Source organism: Acanthochromis polyacanthus, chromosome 3, assembly GCF_021347895.1.
Source record: "Acanthochromis polyacanthus isolate Apoly-LR-REF ecotype Palm Island chromosome 3, KAUST_Apoly_ChrSc, whole genome shotgun sequence".
In the NCBI taxonomy this organism is placed as follows: Eukaryota; Metazoa; Chordata; class Actinopteri; family Pomacentridae; genus Acanthochromis; species Acanthochromis polyacanthus.
The window spans coordinates 42,110,874-42,125,849 of NC_067115.1; the positions used below are offsets into that span (position 1 = coordinate 42,110,874).

At 41.9% G+C, this 14,976-nt stretch overlaps 1 long non-coding RNA gene across 1 annotated transcript; it reads left to right on the top strand.

The window, feature by feature from the left end:
* Positions 1–965: 965 nt before the first annotated feature.
* On the top strand, positions 966–8,238 carry LOC127533212 (uncharacterized). The gene is made up of 2 exons (XR_007940992.1): positions 966–1,020; positions 5,959–8,238. It is a non-coding gene; the product is annotated as an uncharacterized LOC127533212 (long non-coding RNA).
* The last annotated feature ends 6,738 nt before the right edge of the window (positions 8,239–14,976 follow it).

Sequence of the window (14,976 nt, forward strand, 5' to 3'; positions counted from 1 at the left end):
TGTGGTTGCCTCTGTTACATTACTGCTAATTAGTTTATTCTTGGAATAAACCCAGTCCTCTTTCATTTCTGGGCAGAAGATGTGCTCACAATTGCTCTCCATGTATTTAAGTCTTTTGGTCCCAAAAGAGGAGAGTCAGGGAGGAGAAAAAAGAATAGGCTATCTATGGTATAAAAGTGGTTAAATTTACAACTATTTTTACTGCTTCTCTTTCAAATTCTATCTCAGAATTTTGATTTTCAGATTTTTTAATGATTATTTCCATAACAAAGAGCAGAGTCAGGCAGGAGATGGACCAGAGGCGGCGGCCAGCAGTAATGTTGACCATGCAGGGTCTGCAGAGGTGAAAAATATATTTAAGTGGCTGAGAAAAAAATATGTATCTATGGGTTAAAGTGATTTTGAGGTTAAATTCTACTGCAACTTTTACTCTTCCTAATGCTATTTCAGAATTTTTCTTACCACATTTTTTATGTTTATTGCCATAACAGAAAGAGCAGAGTCAGGGAGGAGATGGATCAGAGGCCAGCAGCAGGGACAAGGATGTAGGGTCTTTACAGGTAAGGAGAGATTTTAACTTCCTGAGAATAAGATATCTATTGCAGGGAGAAACCAGGCAGTACTGATCATTTCATGTTCAGTGTTTAGCACCTTTGGCTACTCGTCCAGTAGATGTTCAAGGGACATTGTTGTCAACTAGAGTTTGGCCACTAAAACTTTAGATTTAATAGTTTAAAGTTTTATGCTTTATAGTTTAAAAAACTAGCCTAGTTGGTCCCCTGGTATTGTACTGTGGCTGTTAGGGATTATGTGGTTCTTTAGCCACTAAGGACGGTGCAATTAAATGTAAGAGAATGATAAATCGCTCTGAAAAATTTGTCCCCCTCACTTCTGAGATGGTGTTACGCCCATGGTTGGTCAAGTTCGTCAACACGAGAAACAAGAGAAATTAAAGCTGCAAGCAGCGATGGATGGGTCCTCGCATCCACGCTGGTCGGCGAATCCATGCACGTTCACCAGGTGGCACTGTGACTGAGAGTGTGTGTCGGCCTCTGAATCACATCTGGACCAGAGTTTAATCACACGTAAAATTTCAGCCAGATTGGAGCATGTTCAGACTAGTTATACAGCATTTCCTGCCCATCCACCACCAGGTGGCGCTGTAACTCAGAGTGTATTTCAAACAGTGGATGTGATGAGGGCTGGACTCTGATCACTCATGAAAAGTTTCAGGCTGATTTGATCATGTAGAGGCCAGTTATACAGCATTTATTGTCCCTCCAACAGGTGGCGCTGCAACTGAGAGTGTCTGTTGGCCTGTAGATGTGATCAGGATTGGATTGTGATCACACATGGAAAGTTTGAGGCAGATTGGAGCATGCAGAGGAGAGTTATACAGCAGTTGTTGTTTCATGGCGAAGCATCAAAACTCTAATGGTCGCCATGGCCACGCCATTTGGCTTCTGGTTAAACTTTTGATAACTTTTCCAAACCAAGTCCTGCTGTGTGGACTGACAAAATTTCAGGTCTCCTGGAATTATCCCCTAGGAGGTATTAACTCTCAAAAATGAGAAAAATCATCAAAAATCTCACAATTAATCCAAGATGGCCGACTTCCTGTTGGGTTTAGGACATGGCTCCAAGAGGCTTTTTTGTGCGTCCTGATGTGCTCTATAAGCCTCCCAAATTTCATGGATGTAGGTGAAACGTGCTGGGGGGGCTGTTTGTTAAAAATACTGTAGGGGGCGCTATAGCATGTGCAGTGCCGAGATGCATACAGTGTTGTTCCTTGGGTCAATGGTGATGTGTGTGGTAATTTTTGTGAGCATTGGAGTATTCCTAACCTGTCAGAAAGGGCTTTGTTTTTCATGGCGATATTTGGTTGCTACGGCAACAGCGTTGCATGAAATGTCACACCCTTCACAGTGTGTGATTGTCAAGAGGTGAAGACTCGACTGACCAATTTCCAGCATGATATCACCAAGTTTGGGGCCATTGTACCTGAAAATATAAGGCCTTAAACTTACTATTACCAACAGGTGGCGCTATGACTTTTTCAAAATTTATGAGTGTGGATGTGTTCAGACTGGACCTGGTATCCAGCATGTGAAGTCTGAGGCAGATAGGATGTTGTTCAGCTGAGATATGAATCGTTAAATTTTCATGGCGAAACATCGAAATTGGTTTGGCCGCCACAGACACGCCCTTTGATGACAAGTCACCATTTTCACTGGGATGCATCATCAATGTGTTTAGGCTGTTGTCACTGCATTTGAAGTGAATATGATCAACCGGGTAACAATAGGGCATGAAAGTGTAAAAGATGTCTATTTCCTGAAACCACAAGGTGGCGCTATGACTGTCAATGAATATCCCTATGTGGATGACATCAGGACAGGACTGTCATCATACATGTAAAGTTTCAGGCAGATTGGAGCATGTTGAGAAGAATTAGACACCAATTCCTGTTTCATGGCGAAGGATCAGTTGTTTGAGGCTCCGCCATGGCCACACCTTTTGGCTTCTGGTTGAGTTTTTGATAACTTTTCATCAGAAAGGTCTGGTGAATGTACTGGCCAAATTTCAGTTCTCTCAGACTTATCCACTAGGAGCTATAAATTTTGACAAATGTACAGCAAATTCAAGATGGCCGACTTCCTGTTGGGTTTAGGGTGTGGCTGTGATTGACTTTTTGGTGTGTCCTGATGTGGTGCATATGCCCACCAAATATTGTAGCTGTAAATAAAACATTGTGGAAGTTGGCCTAATGACCACTTTTTCAATTTTGCAGGTGGCGCTATAGAGCCATTTTTCCACACATATGCGCAACTCCCATAAAATATCAAATTTTTCGCCAGTCCTGATGTGCACGCCAAATTTCACGCGTTTTGGTTCATGATAAGGCCGCCAAAAAGGCAAGTCATTTCCCGAGGAGCGATTAAGTTTGAAAAATTTACAGCAAATTGAAGATGGCCGACTTCCTGTTGGGTTTAGGGCGTGGCTGTAATTGACTTTTTGGTGTGTCCAGATGTTCTGCATATGCCCACCAAATATTGTAGCTGTACATGAAACATTGTGGCAGTTGGCCTAATGACTACTTTTTCAAGTTTGCAGGTGGCGCTATAGAGCCATTTTGCCACGCACATGCGCAACTCCCATAAAATATCAAATTTTTCGCCAGTCCTGATGTGCATGCCAAATTTCACGCGTTTTGGAGTATGATAAGGCCGCCAAAAAGCCAATTTACTTTACGGGAGAAAAAAAAAAAAAAAAATAATAATAATAATAATTAAAGCTGCAAGCAGCGATGGACGGGTCCTCGCATCCACGCTGGTCGTGAATCCACGCACGTCCACCAGGTGGCGCTGTGACTGAGAGTGTATGTCGGCCTCTGAATCGCATCTGGACCAGAGTCCAATCATACATTTAAAATTTCAGCCAGACTGTAGCATGTTCAGAGCAGTTATAGAGCATTTCCTGTCTATCCACCAGGTGGCGCTGTAACTCAGAGTGTATTTCACACAGTGGATGTGATGAGGGTTGGACTCTGATCACTCATGAAAAGTTTCAGGCTGATTTGATCATGTAGAGGCCAGTTATACAGCATTTACTGTCCCTCCATCAGGTGGCGCTGCGACTGAGAGTGTCTGTTGGCCTGTAGATGTGATCAGGATTGGATTGTGATCACACATGGAAAGTTTGAGGCAGATTGGAGCATGCAGAGGAGAGTTATACAGCAGTTGATGTTTCATGGCGAAGCATCAAAACGCTGATGGTCGCCATGGCCACGCCATTTGGCTTCTGGTTAAACTTTTGATAACTTTTCCAAACCAAGTCCTGCTGTGTGGACTGACAAAATTTCAGGTCTCCTGGAATTATCCCCTAGGAGGTATTAACTCTCAAAAATGAGAAAAATCATCAAAAATCTCACAATTAATCCAAGATGGCCGACTTCCTGTTGGGTTTAGGACATGGCTCCAAGAGGCTTTTTTGTGCGTCCTGATGTGCTCTATAAGCCTCCCAAATTTCATGGATGTAGGTGAAACGTGCTGGGGGGGCTGTTTGTTAAAAATACTGTAGGGGGCGCTATAGCATGTGCAGTGCCGAGATGCATACAGTGTTGTTCCTTGGGTCAATGGTGATGTGTGTGGTAATTTTTGTGAGCATTGGAGTATTCCTAACCTGTCAGAAAGGGCTTTGTTTTTCATGGCGATATTTGGTTGCTACGGCAACAGCGTTGCATGAAATGTCACACCCTTCACAGTGTGTGATTGTCAAGAGGTGAAGACTCGACTGACCAATTTCCAGCATGATATCACCAAGTTTGGGGCCATTGTACCTGAAAATATAAGGCCTTAAACTTACTATTACCAACAGGTGGCGCTATGACTTTTTCAAAATTTATGAGTGTGGATGTGTTCAGACTGGACCTGGTATCCAGCATGTGAAGTCTGAGGCAGATAGGATGTTGTTCAGCTGAGATATGAATCGTTAAATTTTCATGGCGAAACATCGAAATTGGTTTGGCCGCCACAGACACGCCCTTTGATGACAAGTCACCATTTTCACTGGGATGCATCATCAATGTGTTTAGGCTGTTGTCACTGCATTTGAAGTGAATATGATCAACCGGGTAACAATAGGGCATGAAAGTGTAAAAGATGTCTATTTCCTGAAACCACAAGGTGGCGCTATGACTGTCAATGAATATCCCTATGTGGATGACATCAGGACAGGACTGTCATCATACATGTAAAGTTTCAGGCAGATTGGAGCATGTTGAGAAGAATTAGACACCAATTCCTGTTTCATGGCGAAGGATCAGTTGTTTGAGGCTCCGCCATGGCCACACCTTTTGGCTTCTGGTTGAGTTTTTGATAACTTTTCATCAGAAAGGTCTGGTGCATGTACTGGCCAAATTTCAGTTCTCTCAGACTTATCCACTAGGAGCTATAAATTTTGACAAATGTACAGCAAATTCAAGATGGCCGACTTCCTGTTGGGTTTAGGGTGTGGCTGTGATTGACTTTTTGGTGTGTCCTGATGTGGTGCATATGCCCACCAAATATTGTAGCTGTAAATAAAACATTGTGGAAGTTGGCCTAATGACCACTTTTTCAATTTTGCAGGTGGCGCTATAGAGCCATTTTTCCACACATATGCGCAACTCCCATAAAATATCAAATTTTTCGCCAGTCCTGATGTGCACGCCAAATTTCACGCGTTTTGGTTCATGATAAGGCCGCCAAAAAGGCAAGTCATTTCCCGAGGAGCGATTAAGTTTGAAAAATTTACAGCAAATTGAAGATGGCCGACTTCCTGTTGGGTTTAGGGCGTGGCTGTAATTGACTTTTTGGTGTGTCCAGATGTTCTGCATATGCCCACCAAATATTGTAGCTGTACATGAAACATTGTGGCAGTTGGCCTAATGACTACTTTTTCAAGTTTGCAGGTGGCGCTATAGAGCCATTTTGCCACGCACATGCGCAACTCCCATAAAATATCAAATTTTTCGCCAGTCCTGATGTGCATGCCAAATTTCACGCGTTTTGGAGTATGATAAGGCCGCCAAAAAGCCAATTTACTTTACGGGAGAAAAAAAAAAAAAAAAAAAAAATAATAATAATAATAATAAACCCTAGGGTTTCAATAGGGTCCTTGGCACCGCTGGTGCCTTGGACAGTCGGTGCCCTGGCACCGCCTGTCCTTCGCACCCTCGGTGCTCGGACCCTAATAATAATAATAATAATAATAATAATAATAATAATAAACCCTAGGGTTTCAATAGGGTCCTTGGCACCGCTGGTGCCTTGGACAGTCGGTGCCCTGGCACCGCCTGTCCTTCGCACCCTCGGTGCTCAGACCCTAATAATAATAATAATAATAATTAAAGCTGCAAGCAGCGATGGACGGGTCCTCGCATCCACGCTGGTCGGCGAATCCATGCACGTCCACCAGGTGGCACTGTGACTGAGAGTGTGTGCTGGCCTCTGAATCACATCTGGACCAGAGTTTAATCACACGTAAAATTTCAGCCAGATTGGAGCATGTTCAGACTAGTTATACAGCATTTCCTGCCCATCCACCACCAGGTGGCGCTGTAACTCAGAGTGTATTTCAAACAGTGGATGTGATGAGGGCTGGACTCTGATCACTCATGAAAAGTTTCAGGCTGATTTGATCATGTAGAGGCCAGTTATACAGCATTTATTGTCCCTCCAACAGGTGGCGCTGCAACTGAGAGTGTCTGTTGGCCTGTAGATGTGATCAGGATTGGATTGTGATCACACATGGAAAGTTTGAGGCAGATTGGAGCATGCAGAGGAGAGTTATACAGCAGTTGTTGTTTCATGGCGAAGCATCAAAACTCTAATGGTCGCCATGGCCACGCCATTTGGCTTCTGGTTAAACTTTTGATAACTTTTCCAAACCAAGTCCTGCTGTGTGGACTGACAAAATTTCAGGTCTCCTGGAATTATCCCCTAGGAGGTATTAACTCTCAAAAATGAGAAAAATCATCAAAAATCTCACAATTAATCCAAGATGGCCGACTTCCTGTTGGGTTTAGGACATGGCTCCAAGAGGCTTTTTTGTGCGTCCTGATGTGCTCTATAAGCCTCCCAAATTTCATGGATGTAGGTGAAACGTGCTGGGGGGGCTGTTTGTTAAAAATACTGTAGGGGGCGCTATAGCATGTGCAGTGCCGAGATGCATACAGTGTTGTTCCTTGGGTCAATGGTGATGTGTGTGGTAATTTTTGTGAGCATTGGAGTATTCCTAACCTGTCAGAAAGGGCTTTGTTTTTCATGGCGATATTTGGTTGCTACGGCAACAGCGTTGCATGAAATGTCACACCCTTCACAGTGTGTGATTGTCAAGAGGTGAAGACTCGACTGACCAATTTCCAGCATGATATCACCAAGTTTGGGGCCATTGTACCTGAAAATATAAGGCCTTAAACTTACTATTACCAACAGGTGGCGCTATGACTTTTTCAAAATTTATGAGTGTGGATGTGTTCAGACTGGACCTGGTATCCAGCATGTGAAGTCTGAGGCAGATAGGATGTTGTTCAGCTGAGATATGAATCGTTAAATTTTCATGGCGAAACATCGAAATTGGTTTGGCCGCCACAGACACGCCCTTTGATGACAAGTCACCATTTTCACTGGGATGCATCATCAATGTGTTTAGGCTGTTGTCACTGCATTTGAAGTGAATATGATCAACCGGGTAACAATAGGGCATGAAAGTGTAAAAGATGTCTATTTCCTGAAACCACAAGGTGGCGCTATGACTGTCAATGAATATCCCTATGTGGATGACATCAGGACAGGACTGTCATCATACATGTAAAGTTTCAGGCAGATTGGAGCATGTTGAGAAGAATTAGACACCACTTCCTGTTTCATGGCGAAGGATCAGTTGTTTGAGGCTCCGCCATGGCCACACCTTTTGGCTTCTGGTTGAGTTTTTGATAACTTTTCATCAGAAAGGTCTGGTGCATGTACTGGCCAAATTTCAGTTCTCTCAGACTTATCCACTAGGAGCTATAAATTTTGACAAATGTACAGCAAATTCAAGATGGCCGACTTCCTGTTGGGTTTAGGGTGTGGCTGTGATTGACTTTTTGGTGTGTCCTGATGTGGTGCATATGCCCACCAAATATTGTAGCTGTAAATAAAACATTGTGGAAGTTGGCCTAATGACCACTTTTTCAATTTTGCAGGTGGCGCTATAGAGCCATTTTTCCACACATATGCGCAACTCCCATAAAATATCAAATTTTTCGCCAGTCCTGATGTGCACGCCAAATTTCACGCGTTTTGGTTCATGATAAGGCCGCCAAAAAGGCAAGTCATTTCCCGAGGAGCGATTAAGTTTGAAAAATTTACAGCAAATTGAAGATGGCCGACTTCCTGTTGGGTTTAGGGCGTGGCTGTAATTGACTTTTTGGTGTGTCCAGATGTTCTGCATATGCCCACCAAATATTGTAGCTGTACATGAAACATTGTGGCAGTTGGCCTAATGACTACTTTTTCAAGTTTGCAGGTGGCGCTATAGAGCCATTTTGCCACGCACATGCGCAACTCCCATAAAATATCAAATTTTTCGCCAGTCCTGATGTGCATGCCAAATTTCACGCGTTTTGGAGTATGATAAGGCCGCCAAAAAGCCAATTTACTTTACGGGAGAAAAAAAAAAAAAAAAAATAATAATAATAATAATAATAATAAACCCTAGGGTTTCAATAGGGTCCTTGGCACCGCTGGTGCCTTGGACAGTCGGTGCCCTGGCACCGCCTGTCCTTCGCACCCTCGGTGCTCGGACCCTAATAATAAACCCTAGGGTTTCAATAGGGTCCTTGGCACCGCTGGTGCCTTGGACAGTCGGTGCCCTGGCACCGCCTGTCCTTCGCACCCTCGGTGCTCGGACCCTAATAATAATAAACCCTAGGGTTTCAATAGGGTCCTTGGCACCGCTGGTGCCTTGGACAGTCGGTGCCCTGGCACCGCCTGTCCTTCGCACCCTCGGTGCTCGGACCCTAATAAACCCTAGGGTTTCAATAGGGTCCTTGGCACCGCTGGTGCCTTGGACAGTCGGTGCCCTGGCACCGCCTGTCCTTCGCACCCTCGGTGCTCGGACCCTAATTCTGTCAATCAATGATAGAAACGTCACACATGTAGCTACTATACAAGGTGCTCGGATATTTTTTTACAATGCTGGTTTTGCCAGTCAGCACTTAGATGCCGGACTTCTGTTCAGCCTATGGATGCTCTAATGAGCGCTGTAAGGAAACAAGAGCTCGTGGGATTACTTTTCACATGTAAGATGTATGTAAGGAATAATATATTATTAGCAGGTTGTCATAGCTAGAGTGAAATAAACGCTGAGAAAACGGATAGAACCCCTCAGCTCCGTGTCTGGCTTCTCCTACCCATGATCTAACCAGCTCTCTACATCATCCTGTGTATTACACAGCTGATTACCGGTGAAATAACTAATCTGAGACAATTTTTTTGTTTAAAATTCGATGTTATGAATCTAGCGTTCCTAGCAACTTACTGCAGTAATTGGTACAAGATGGCACTTCAGTTAGTAAAGCAACAGTACAGGTGACACAGTTGATGAGCTGATGACTGATAATGTTATTCTACAGGATGAGTTGAGAGCAGTTGAATTTTGCTAATCTAATCTAATTTGTGAAGAGATGAGGACTTTAATCCAAGGAAATGGCTCTTAGAAAATTTGTACCCTATCCTGAACATATTTTACTGATTTAGAGTCGTTAAAATAACCAGATATAATTGAGGACTGTAATAATGGGAAATGGAATTTAAAAATAAACCAGAATAGACACCTTTATTCAACACTTATGAGACAGGAAATCATGGGAGAAAGAGGGGATGTCACATGCAACAAAGTACTGGGGTTTGAACTGTGGTCGGCTGCGTACATGGCATTAAACTCCGCTATGCCATAGCCACCCCACACTAGCTTTGTGTCCCATCAAGGCCACCCCGGTAAAAAAGTCCTGGATACGCCACTGCTGACAAACACTGTCTGTTTAAGTTTATCATGCATCTTTCACAAGCATTATCTAGAAGAAAATGCGTTTAAAAACACCTCACAAAGAAGAAGTGTTCAGTCAACAAGAGTTATTTATATTTCAATATTTGGAAAATGCTCTCAGCCGACCAACCACAAAATATTTGTCATGTGTTCTGCTGTTCTTTTACGACCATTATGTCCTACAAATAAAACATTTAAATATATACCAGAAAAATGCGTGTCCATTGAGTGTGATATTAATATTTCTCCATTTTATTTTGAAATAGGTCACAACAATTTAATCTGATCAACACCAATCTACTCATCATCTATTTGTATGGTTGATATTAATCTTTCACAAACATTATCTCTCAGAAAATCATGTATAAAATATTCTAGAAACTGTGACTAATCATTGAACATATTTTTGGAACATTTCTCAGTTATATTTTGAAATAGCTCACAGGAAACTTAACCTACAAACACCATTCAACTTGTTATCTGTTGTTAAGGCCAACATTGATCTTTCACAACCATTATCTGTGAGAAAATCTGCTACAAATATTCCCGAAACTGTAAGTAATAATTGTGTATATTTTAGGCATATTACTCAGTTTTATTTTGAAATAGCTTACAGGAAACTTAACCTACAAACACCATTCAACTTGTTATCTGTTGTTAAGGTTAATATTGATCTTTCACAACCATTATCTCTAAGAAAATATGTTACAAATATTCCCGAAACTATAAGTAATAATTGTGTATATAGACATATTACTCAGTTTTATTTTGAAATAGCTTACAGGAAGCCTTCAGTCAAAAAAGTAAGAATTACTTATACAGACTAGCTAATCAGTGAACATAGGTTTTTAGTATTTCAGATATTTTTTCAGTCTTTTGTTTTATGTTTTGTTTGTTTCATTGATTTGTTTTATTGAACAACTTATATGGTAGTCATAATCTGTTCTTAATTCCATCATCACCACACATGAAAAACTTCACAACACGTGTAATTATGTTCTTTATTTTTTTAATAGCAAACAAAGCATCTCCCTGCAGATGTGCATATTCATCAAAATAAAGATTATTATAATACAGGAATATAATACAGTATGATAATAAAATTACCGTTTTTTCACCGTATGTGATGGAACTTCACCCATGTGATCCTTGTCAATGATGCCCTTGGTTACACCTGTGAATGAGTGAAATAGTTTGCCCAAATGTCATACAGTGGATACGGAAAGTATTCAGACCCCTTGAAATGTTTCACTCTCTGTGTCATTGCAGCCATTTTCCAAAATCAAAAAAGTTCATTTATTTCTCATTAATGTACACTCAGCACCCCATCTTGACAGAAAAAAACAGAAATGTACAAATTTTTGCAAATTTATTAAAAAAGAAAAACATAAATAGCACATGGTCAGAAGTATTCAGACCCTGTGCTCAGTATTGAGTAGAAGCACCCTTTTCAGCTAGTACAGCCATGAGTCTTCTTGGGAATGACGCAACAAGTTTTCCACACCTGGATTTGGGGATCCTCTGCCATTCTTCCTTGCAGATCCTCTCCAGTTCTGTCAGGTTGGATGGTGAACGTTGGTGGACAGACATTTTGAGGTCTCTCTAGAGATGCTCAATTGGGTTTAGGTCAGGGCTCTGACTGGGCCAGTCAAGAACGGTCACAGAGTTGTTCTGAAGCCACTCCTTTGTTATTTTAGCTGTGTGCTTAGGGTCATTGTCTTGTTGAAAGGTGAACCTTCGGCCCAGTCTGAGGTCCTGAGCACTCTGGAAGAGGTTTTCCTCCAGGATATCTCTGTACTTGGCCGCATTCATCCTTCCTTCAATTGCAACCAGTCGTCCTGTCCCTGCAGCTGAAAAACACCCCCACAACATGATGCTCCCACCACCATGTTTCACTGTAGGGATTGTATTGGGCAGGTGAAGAGCAGTGACTGGTTTTCTCCACACATACCGCTTAGAATTAACACCAAAAAGTTCAATCTTGGTCTCATCAGACCAGAGAATCTTATTTATCATAGTCTGGGAGTCCTTCATGTGTTTTTTGGCAAACTCTATGTGGGCTTTCAAGTGTCTTGCACTGAGGAGAGGCTTCCGTCGGCCGCTCTGCCATAAATTCCTGACTGGTGGAGGCTTGCAGTGTGTCGTTCAGTATAGCCTTCTTTAACCCTTGCCTCAGGTTAAAGTTGGTCCAGCTCTCCGTTTAAAGGGTTAGATTCTATCTGCCTATTAGTATTTCACCTAACAGGTTTCAGCAGAATAAATTAAGCTGGAATCGAGAGATACTCGCCCAGGTTCTAACTGCCTTGCATCCGAATGTCTCACCCCTCTTATCTGATAAATGCTATTCCACCAAGCAGCCTTTCTAGTAGTAGAATTGATCTATCATTCACATTCGTTATCGGTCAGCTTCTCTCTTAAGGACTTGCCTGCACTTGGTGCTATTCCTGGGTTCGTTTTAGAGGTTTGGAAAGAACTAACCTCAGGGGTAATGTTTAAACAATCTCACTTTGGACTAAGTAACCTTAAAGAACCATTGGATTGAATGCACACAATCAACTTAACTTTTTACCACTATGCAGATTTTCAGTGGTTTATAATAATTTCATTAGGCTTCTCTTTAAATGCAACAGAGCGTTTTATTAAGCAAATTTTAGCAAGAGCACAGCATCAATTCATGATTAAAACAATTAATTATTTCTGATTAAAAATGAGACTAAAGTAAATAAATTGAGCGTACCTGACAATCTTCTCTAATTATTAAATTTAGGAGAGAGAGCGAACAGCATGGCCACTACCGTATCACTCGGTCTTGTCTTGCGTCTGGGAAAAGCACTCAGTTGTCCGGAGGACTCGGTACGATGTCTTCTTTGTGGACAAAAGGATCTTATCCCTCGGCAGGGGGGAGCGGAGGAGTCCTGTAAGCCAATCGTGGTCTGGCAGTTACCTCTGGAATTGGCTGGAACGTTAATGCTTACGCCCCAGCTGTCTTCTCTGTGGTATGGTGGTGATGGAAAACCCTCGTCTGTTCAGGCTGTAGTGGGTCACTGGGTCTCCCAGCCCCGGGGAGGGGAACAGCCCGGTGCTGTTGCCTCCTTTGCCTCTTCGGGTGTAGTCGGTTCTTCCCTCTATTGGTTTCTTCTGGATAACTTCAGAACCTCTTAGGACTCTCCGTTTGGCAGAGTGTGGTCTTCGCTTGTTGAACAAAGTCAGAAAAGGACTTTGCTTCCAACGATGTCCTCAGCGATCTCTGGAGCCTAAGTCCCGCGTTGTCTTCACGTCTCTTGGGCAAAAGGGTCCGGTGAAGATTCTTCAGAACTCTGGCGATGCTCCCCGGCAGCTCCGGCGAGCAGCATCTCTCCCCTCCGGGGGAGAACTCCCAATTCAGTGTCTGTGTCTCTGGGTTTTATACCCTAGTTCGACTTCAGCTTAGCACATACACATTTCCACACACAATTCTAACTAATAGGTACGCCCAGGTAATTAATTCATAGGTTTAAGACACAACCTTCTTCCTATCACGCATACATCATTCTTTCCATCTTTTCTGTTAACACATCCACTTGTTACACACACTTCAGTTGTCATGACAATGTAGGCCTGAGCCCATCCTGTCATCCTGTGGAAACTCCAAGTTCCTCATTTCTGAGGAGACTTCTGCTTTTCCCATCCTGTCTGCATACAGCTCAGAACAGCACAGATTACTTCCATTCAAAACTCACTTAGTTACACTGAATCACTTCTTTAAATCATTTTTCTTAGCATGATCAAATAACTTATTTTAAATCATTCTCTTCTATAGCAATCATCATTTCCAGAATATATATCAGCCTATTAAAATCATTCTTGCATCAAACATAAGCATAATCATGTGGTTAACTTATATAGTTTCTCATTTTAACTTTTCATTGGTCTGCTTAAAGCTTTTATTTAGGTGGTGGTTGCTCCTGGGATCTCAAATAACTAGGCCCCACTTGACAAGTGATAGTTGACTTTGTGGAACTTTCTCCTATCTCCCGACTGCATCTCTGGAGCTCAGCCACAGTGATCTTTGGGTTCTTCTTTACCTCTCTCACCAAGGATAATTTGAGGATTATGGAGGCCACTGTGCTCTTAGGAACCTTGAGTGCTGCAGGAATTCTTTTGGAACCTTGGCCAGATCTGTGCCTTGCCACAATTCTGTCTCTGAGCTCCTTGGGCAGTTCATTCGACCTCATGATTCTCATTTGCTCTGACATGCACTGTGAGCTGTAAGGTCTTGTATAGACAGGTGTGTGCCTTCCCTAATCAAGTCCAGTCAGTTTAATTAAACACAGCTGGACTCCAATAAAGAAGCAGAACCATCTCGAGGAGGATCAGAAGAAATGGACAGCATGTGAGTTAAATATGAATGTCGCTGCAAAGGGTCTGAATCCTTCTGACCATGTGATATTTCAGGTTTTCTTTTTTAATACATTTGCAAAAATTTGTACATTTCTGTTTTTTTCTGTCAAGATGGGGTGCTGAGTGTACATTAAGGAGAAATAAAATGAACTTGTTTGATTTTTGCAAATGGCTGCAATGACACAGAGAGTGAAAAATTTCAAGGGGTCTGAATACTTTCCGTATCCACTGTACACAAAAATTGCGACTTTTGTTCATTGTTCAGCTGCTTTACTTTGTGATACAAACTGAATATGCTGCAGTTTTCTAAATGTTAGTTTAAATGTTGTACCACACACTAAATTCCATGCACTTCTTCAGAATTTACATCTAACAACCTATTAAATACATTTGAAGGACAAAATGAAGCAGACAACAATCCAGCACTCCAATTAAATACACGTCAGTGAGAGAACACTTTATTAGTGCTGTCATTTGTGTTTAGGTTGTGTTTCAGGACACACTGGCATTCATTAAAGCAAACATATCTGCACTCTTATATTCTTTTTTTTTTTACTGAAGTGATTAAATCCAGTCATGTATGCAGTCACTCCACTGCTGTAAATAATATAGTTTTTAAGGAGCAGAATGAAACTGACAAACTCTTCATAAAAATCTACTTCATACACCTAGAAACAGATTTATTTATCAGCTGTACTACTGAAGGAGTTGAAGTTGTGTTTGAAGAGACCGTATCTTATATATTTAGTTAATTTCTTAATGAGGAAGACCTAAACGGAAACGCTACCTTGAAAGAGAATGTTTTAAAGGAGCGCTAAAGGAGCCGTAGAATGTGCAGACCGTTGTCAGAGCAGTTAGGTGAGAGAAGGATGCTACACTGTCAGATATTTTCAACGTTTTTCTGATCGAAGTTTAAATTTGAATCCATATCCATATGACGATTAACTGATTTCTAATGCAGCAGAGAGACGACACCCAGAAAAGGCATTTTACTCGAGCTGCAACAAGATGAATCCTGTTAAT